This window comes from Piliocolobus tephrosceles, chromosome 10 (genome assembly GCF_002776525.5).
Source record: "Piliocolobus tephrosceles isolate RC106 chromosome 10, ASM277652v3, whole genome shotgun sequence".
NCBI lineage: Eukaryota > Metazoa > Chordata > Mammalia > Primates > Cercopithecidae > Piliocolobus > Piliocolobus tephrosceles.
In genome coordinates this window covers 67,003,215-67,011,559 of record NC_045443.1, presented here as the reverse complement: position 1 = coordinate 67,011,559, position 8,345 = coordinate 67,003,215, and positions in this window count along the sequence as shown.

The window sequence follows — 8,345 nt, the reverse complement described above, 5'->3', positions numbered from 1 at the left end:
AATCTGTTTTCTATCTCTATGGATTCACCTGTCCGGGTAATTTCTTATAGATGGAATCATAATAATATGTGACCTTTTTATATTTGGTTTCTTTCATTTAACATAATGTTTCCAAGGTTCATTCACATTGTAGCATGTGTCAGTACTTCATTCCTTTTTATGGCTGAATAATATTCCATTGAATGGATATACTACATTTTGTTTATCTTTCTATCAGTTGATGGTCATTTGGGCTGTTTCCACCTTTTGGCTATTGTGAATAGTGCTGTTATGAACATTATATAGCATCTTCGGATATCTGTCTTCAATATTTTGGGGTATATACCTACGAGTAGAATTGCTGGGTTCATATGATAATTCTATTTAACTTTCTGAGGAGCCACCAAACCATTTTCCACAGTAGCTATACCATTTTACAGTTTTACCAGCAATGTACAGGATTCCTTTTTCTCCACATTCTCACTAAGACTTGTTATTTTCTGTTTTGTTTGTTTGTTTATAGCCATCCTAGTGGGTGGATGTGGTATCGCATTGTCATTTTGATTTGCATTTACCTAATGATTAATAATGTTGAACATCTTTTCACATGTTTATTGACATAGGTTTTATTTTATACTTTTTTCACCCATCAATACACCCTGGAAATCACTCCATATCAATTCATAAAGATCCTTCTTTTTCCCTTTTGCAGCTGCATAGTACTCCATTTTGTGGATGTATTATAGTTTATTCAACCACTCTCCTGTATAGGGCCATTTAGATTTTGCCAGTATTTTTCAGTCACAAACAATGCTGCTGTTAATAACTTGGTGCAAATGCATTTTTTTTAATTATTGGAAGTGTGCTTTAGGTGGATTCCTGGAAAGCTAATTGCTGGTTCAAAAGGTAAAGTCATATGAAATTTTGTTGGTTATTAATGAAGTTAGCAAGGAACAATCCTGGCTGTCTTACTTTAATGACAAATGTAAAAACAAACTCTTTCTACAAGGGCTTGGAGAAGGGAAGCCCAAGAGACACAACCACCTGGTTTTTCACTTTAAGGAAATGGAAACATGTATACAACTTACCTTTTTCTTTTGTCTTCTTATAACAAGATAATGCTATGCTAAAGAAAGTTGCCCTGTCAGCACTCAAACAGATATTTATGTTCCTAAAGGCAGGATTAAATGTTCTGATAGAATGCCATGACCTCTAGTAGAAGCTGAGTCCTGTGAGTATCCTTTACACAACTCATTTTTGTGTTTTTAATTTAATCTAATTATGTACCTGTGAGAAAAAAACAGGATGAGCGAGAACACAAGTCATCTCCAAACTACTAGGTATGGGAGGTATGGGAAGATGAGGTATACTCAATTCTCAATTTACTTCCATTTTTCTCTCACAGAAATATTAAAACATATCAGAATGTGCTCTGAAATACCACCTTAACAGTGGATCTGAACATTCATATCTTTTATATACTCTTACTCTGCTGTTGGAATGTAGTCAGTCAAATTCCACTAAAGGACCTTTATAATTTAATCTTCACCAGAACTCTCCTATCCTAGAAGGGCATTCAAGGCCAAGAACCCTGAGGCATCTTATGAGCCGCAAGAATGACATTGCCACCACCTAGACCATCATCAAAGAACATTTACTGTGTTCATCCTTTCATTATTATTGCTTACTGCTATATTAAGGAGTGTTCAATGCATTTATCACTCACCATGTGAGTGCCCAGTCCAATGCCTGTAACATAATGTTACTATGGAGTAGTCAACAGGAAGTGGAAGGAATCAACTTATTTCTGCCTCTATCCATTCAAATATTATATTGCTATTTAATGTGCAGTAGTCTAGTCTAAATCTCCTTGAAGTCAGTAAAAAAAGAAAAGAAAAGAGATGAGAGGCCGTGTTTCAGATGGATCGACTACAAGAGGCCACTCACATCCTCACTCTGAGTGTCTGATTTAAGTAGCTAAGGATACAGAAACTTGGAAGAGAGGTAACCACACAGAATGCAGACGAAGCATTCCACAGTGCAGACAGAATGCAAAGTTGGTACTCAGAAGTCCCTGAATAATGCTTGTCTTTAGCTTTCTGGAATGCTGTAAAACCCACATCTCCAGAGGAAAAATGCTGAGATTAAAAAAAAATTATTCAATAAATATCACTTATATTGCCAGGTGTGGTGGCTCACACCTGTAATTCCAGCACTTTGGGAGGCTGAAGCGGGCAGATCATCTGAAATCAGGAGTTTGACACTAGCCTGGCCAACATAGTGAAACCCCCACCTCTACTAAAAATACAGAAATTAGCCAGGTGTGGTTGTGGGTGCCTATAATCCCAGCTACTTGGGAGGCTGAGGTAGGAGAATCACTTGAACCTGGGAGGCCAAGGTTGCAGCAAGCAGAGTTCGCATCATTGCACTCCAGCCTGGGCGACAAGAGAGAAACTCCATCTCAAAAAAAAAAAAGTAAACAGAAAATTTATACTAAAAAAAATGGGCTAAACATCTGAATAAAAAAATACATCCTCATTTATTCATTTCACAAACATTAAGTGCCTACTAATGGCAGATACTTTGCTGAGCATTGGATATAAATTAACAAAATACTTATGAAACTGGTCCTCACGACACTGGCATTCTTATATGAGAAATAGTGGAAACCCTTCTAGGCTGTTTTTAAATTTTCATTCAGTAAATATTTCTTGAAGCAGGCACTGTTCAAGGCACTTCGCTTTCATCAGTGAACAAAACAGCCAGCTCCCTGCCCTTGTGGAACTCCCATTCTAGCAGGGAGAAAAAAGACAATAAACACAACAAATGTGTCAATTACATGATACACACAAAGGAGAAAGGTGTGGAGAAAGAGCACAAGTGAAGCCGGGTAAGGGCATCAGGAGTGCTGTGGGGAGGGAGGCGTGCAGGGCAGTACGAAGTTTTAGGTAGAGTCCTCAGCTTATTGAGAAGATACCTGAGCAAAAGCTTGAAAGAGGTAAGGGAGACAGTGCCTCAGATACCTGGAGAAAGAACATTCCAGGCAGGTAGATTCACCACTACTGAGGCTAGGGACATGCCTGTGTGTTCGAGGAAAGAAAGGAGACAAATGCAGCTACAGCTGAGTCCACAGGTGAAAGTAATAGGAAATGAGACCAGGGAAGAAATGAGACCAGGTCATGGAAGACCTTAGCTGCCATTGAAGGACTTAGGCTTTTACTCTGAGAAGACCAAGGAGTGAATGAGGGCTTTTGAGCAGAGGAGTGACATGGCTTGTCACTCCTCTGTGACAAGAAGGGAGATGTGGCTTGACTTGGCTTGTCTTTTAATAAGATTTTTCTGCCTTTGTGTTAGAACAGACTGCAGGGAGCAAGTGCAGACACTGGGAGACCTGTAGGAAGCTGCTGGAGTGACCCAGGAGAACCACGATGCAGGTTCTGAAGAGGTAGGGGCAGCAGAGATAGCTCCCTATCTCTGCGATAGTGAGATGACAGATTCTGAGTATATTTTCAAGGTGGAGCCAGTAAGATTTGCTGAAAGATTGGATTGCAGTGTGAGAGCAAAAGAGGAGCTGAAGATGACTTGAAGGCTGTAGATCTTTTGGAAGAAAGGAATGTTCATCAGCAGAGATGGCAAAGGTTACAGACGGAGCATGGTTGTGGGAAAAGGCCAGGAGTTCCAGTTTGGGCATGTTGGCTTTGAGATGTTTTTGGAAATATTAAGGTAAGTCTGGAGCTGGGTGGAAGATCTGAGCTGGAGGTATGAATTTGGAAGTGGCATCCAATCTGATTTTTATTGCATTTATTTAATATGATCACATATTAAAATACAGATGTTGTTTTTTAAAATATAAAATTATATGGAGCAAAAGCTAAAGTTTTTTTCTTCCCCCTACTACTGTCCCCAGCAGTAACCACTATTAAGGGACTGAAAAGATGTCTGAAGAAGCTCAATATACCATATTAGAAAACCAGAACCAGCCGGGCACAGTGGCTCACGCCTGTAATCCCAGCACTCTGCAAGGCCGAGGTGGGCGGATCACGAGGTCAGGAGATCGAGCCCATCCTGGTTAACACGGTAAAACCCCATCTCTACTAAAAATACAAAAATTTAGCCGGGCGTGACGGCGTGCACCTGTAGCCCCAGCTACTCCGGGGCTGAGGCAAGAGAATGACGGGAACCTGGGAGGTGGAGCTTGCAGTGAGCCGAGATCGTGCCACTGTACTCCAGCCTGGGCAACAGAGCAAGACCCCGTCTCAAAAAAAAAAAAAAAAAAAACCAGAACCGACATGGGTTTTTCATTTCCACATGCATTTTACTACATGAGAAAAGGTATTTTAGAATTGCTCACATATTTATACATAGCATTTTTCTAAATAGAAAATGCTATTTTATATATATAGCAATAGGTAATATTGCTATTACCTATATCTTCCCTTTACAACCACACAGTAATATGATTCCACTACCTTCTACAATCACAGTGGTAAAGTAACAGAATTTCACAGCTGTTTGGAATAAACAATATCCTTGGATTTGTGTGCCTTTTCTTGTAAAATTAAGCTGATTTTTAATTGATTCTATGTTGAAATTTTTTTCTTTAGCAATCTGGAATGTATTTGAGATGAATAATACCATTCATTTAAAAAAAGTCATCGATTCTAGAGTACAGGATACACATTCAGCACCATAACAGTAATACTCTATAGACTCTAAGCTTTCATCTCTAAAATAGAACAAAGTTTCCTTACCTTCCATTAGAAAAAGATAACCTTCAAAATTTGAACTAACGCATTTCTGTTTTGTTGAGTTAGCAATTACTCTGTGCTAGGAAAGTAATGATGACTCCTCAAATATCCAGCCTCTTATGAGCTTAGAGCTTCAGCTGTAATAAAACTCAATAGTCTTTCTAGTCTGAGGAGTTCACTATATCGCCCCTGAAATCAAAGATAATAAATTAATTGAAGAAGTTTTCCACCCTCTTGCGTTTGATTTTTGGCAGAGTTCTATGTCCAATGACATGTACAGAAACCTCTGCACACCTGGAGTGCCACATGATTTACCCCAAACAGTGTTTGTTATGCAGCTGTTGGATCCACTGTTGCAGCCAGTAAATAGAAAAAAAAAAAAAAAAAAAAGTAGGATATGAGTTCTCAAGAAGCTTACCATCCAACTGGGCAAGTAAAAATTTACCTGTAGGAAAAAACGATCACTATAATTGGTTCTGAAACTAACCGAACCAATGTATTCTGCTGTGGAAAAAAATGAGGACTGTTGTCTGTTTTACTTTGAATTTTTCTTGAACTTTTAGCACTGTTTGCTATCTTTTTTCTAGAGAAATCCAGCACATAGCAACATAAGTTCCAGAAAGAAGTATTAACAGGAAAACTGACCACTGACCACAGGCTAATCATTTTTTTTTTTTTTTTTTAACGGAGTCTTGCTGTGTCACCCAGGCTGGAGTGCACTGGCACGATCTCAGCTCACTGCAACCTCCGCCTCCTGGGTTCAAGCAGTTCTCCTGCCTCAGCCTCCCTAGTAGCTGGGACTTCAACCATGTGCCACCATGCCCAGCTAGGTTTTTTTTGTATTTTCAGTAGAGATGGGGTTTCACCACATTGACCAGGCTGGTATCGATCTCCTGACCTTGTGATCTACCCACCTCAGCCTCCCAAAGTGCTAGGATTACAGGCGTGAGCCACTGCACCTGGCCAGACTAATCATACTTAATTCAGCAACTTTATTTTTTATGGGCACATGGGCTCCCACTTGCAACTTGACTTTGCATCCACTTTTGCTGGTAGAATGTTTTTATTTGCAGGATAAAATAAAACATATCAAAAGTTTATGGCATGTTATCAAGAACCACATACCTGAACAAATTTGAGAACCGTGTTCCATAATATTTGTTCTTCATGAGCAAACAGGCTCAAAGGACAAAAGAAGGGTCATATAATACTTCTTTTTCCTCCTCCTCCTCCTCTTCTTTCTCCTTTTCCTCCTCCTCCTCCTCTTGCCTCCCCCTACTCTTCTTCGCTTCCCTGCAGTGGTAGCTATCTCCTGGGCTCTTTCCCACCATCCTTCCTCTGCATTCCACTCACCCACCCACCATTCCAGTTTATCCCAGAACAACCAAAATAACCTTCAAATTGATTCCCCTTCTATAGTCCCTACTCACTCCAATTCATCACACATTCTTCCCAGAGACTCACCTTTCTGCAACATGGATTTTTTCAAACCCTTTTCCCATCAAAAACATTGATTGATTTCCCACTTAATAATGTCTGAAAGTCTTAGGTTCAGAATCAAATCCTCCAAAATACAACGTCTGGTCTTTGGTTAATATTTGAATACATGTGTTATCTATACACGATCTATGTTCAACTAACCACTCAGAAGAAATTTGACAAGAGATTTCTCATGTCAGTGGAGACGTGCCAAATCAGTTTAAAATCAATGTAGGGCTTTTTAAATAGCTGATTCTCAAGTAGAAGGTGGTATTGGCTGTGTAAACTTGTTGTTACTATTTCCTGTTTCCTTAAGGAACAAAGAGATTTATTTTGACATCTATGGGTGAATATCAGGATTCCAAGTGGAAATGATCCCTTGTTTTTTTTCTATGAATTGTCCTGTCACTGGAGGTTTACTGGAATCAAAGACAAATGTGCTCTCTGGACTGTTGAAAATCAGAGTGCTCAAAATCACATAACTTGATGTTTACTGTCAAGGGAAAATATGGTTGCTATAGTTATTTCATAGAGCCCTGAAATTGCCTAAAGTTCTATCATATTGTTTGCTATTAATTATAGGGTTAAAGTATTTTCCACAAAAGTCTAGCGAGATTAACTTATGCCAAATGATACCACCCCTCTAGTGTGGCAGGATAGAGTGCCACTTTCTTCTTTATATGTTGTTTTCCTTTTTATTTTTTAATAATCATAGCTTACTTTTAGAATCTGGAAAAAATATTTCTATGAAGAAACATTAAAATTCTCTTTAAAAAGTGATATGAGCCTTCAACTTTGCAATCCGGTGTTTGTTGGATATTTTGAAATAAGTTTTAGTGGTTTCTCTCCTCTAAGCAGAGCTATTTCGACAAGGCCTCTTTCAGTACCTGTTAGAAATAACCACTAGATTCAGAGCTCAACAATGGGAGTTTGTTCACTCAATCTGATCATTATTGACTAATTTGCATTTAGAATGCTATATCCAACCGTTAATTAGTCATTCCTCAAAACAACCCAATGGGAGAGAGGAACATAATTATCGCTGTTTAGAAATGAAACCAACCAACAGTGCATACAGTGCTCCACAGAGGCAGATCCCCTAGCTATGCAGTCATGGGTGCTGGGAATATGCCAGCTGTCAGGGCCACCACACATCCAATAGGAGATGCAAGAGTTAGAATTTTACAAAAATACCTCCAATGTTCCTATTTCATAAGCATTTGGGTTTAGATATGCTGAGATTCAGTAACATTGATTTGTCTTGCAAACCTTTATAAATATAACATCAGATCTATCAGACCACTTTTTATGGCAACACAACATAAGATGTGCAACATTGTATATATGCTTTTTAAATGTTCACAAATTCCCTCAAGTCACCAACAGACTTATAATAGTGAAGGTAAGGGATAATCACACAGCAAATACATACTAAATATTCATTATTCACAGGGCTCCATACTGGAACTATGAACAGGGATGGGAGCAAGAAATTAAAAAGATACCTACAACCCTGGCTTTGCTCTAATCTAAGGTACCTAGAATTTGATAAAGAATCCAGCCAATGCATATAAAATGTAATGTTTTAGAAAAATTTAATTATATGTAACCTTAATTTTACAATAAGCATTTTTTTCTATATCTTTCTCCACAAAAATACATTTTCTTTAAGTTAAGATGCAAGAGTGCACAAGTTACTTTAGAAGGTTGGAAAAGTCCCAGGAATTGGCCCTGAAATTATTTATTTTATCACTTAAAGATAAAATAAATAATTTTCTCTTTTAAGAAAGAAAATATGGGGCTGGGTGCAATGACTCACGCCTGTAATCCCAGCACTTTGGGAGGTCGAAGAGGGCGGATCACAAGCTCAGGAGTTCAAGACCAGCCTGACCAATATGGTGAAACCCCCTCTGTACCAAAAATACAAAAATCAGCTGGGTGTGGTGGCACACGCCTGTAGTCCCAGCTACTCGGGAGGCTAAGGCAAGAGAATCGCATGAACCCAGGAGGCAGAGGTTGCAATGAGCCAAGATTGCGCCACTGCACTCCAGCCTAAGCGACAGAGTGAGACTCTGTCTCAAAAAAAAAAGAAGGAAGGAAGGAAGGAAGGAAGGAAGGAAGGAAGGAAGGAAGGAAGGA